Source organism: Schistocerca gregaria, unplaced genomic scaffold, assembly GCF_023897955.1.
Source record: "Schistocerca gregaria isolate iqSchGreg1 unplaced genomic scaffold, iqSchGreg1.2 ptg001153l, whole genome shotgun sequence".
Classification (NCBI taxonomy): Eukaryota; Metazoa; Arthropoda; class Insecta; order Orthoptera; family Acrididae; genus Schistocerca; species Schistocerca gregaria.
The window spans coordinates 119631-120000 of NW_026062485.1; positions in this window are offsets into that span (position 1 = coordinate 119631).

A 370-nucleotide genomic window follows, 5' to 3' on the forward strand; every position below is an offset into this window, starting at 1 on the left:
AAGGTGCAGCGTAACTTGGGTTAAGGTGCAGCGTAACTTGGGTTAAGGTGCAGCGTAACTTGGGTTAAGGTGCAGCGTAACTTGGGTTAAGGTGCAGCGTAACTTGGGTTAAGGTGCAGCGTAACTTGGGTTAAGGTGCAGCGTAACTTGGGTTAAGGTGCAGCGTAACTTGGGTTAAGGTGCAGCGTAACTTGGGTTAAGGTGCAGCGTAACTTGGGTTAAGGTGCAGCGTAACTTGGGTTAAGGTGCAGCGTAACTTGGGTTAAGGTGCAGCGTAACTTGGGTTAAGGTGCAGCGTAACTTGGGTTAAGGTGCAGCGTAACTTGGGTTAAGGTGCAGCGTAACTTGGGTTAAGGTGCAGCGTAACTTA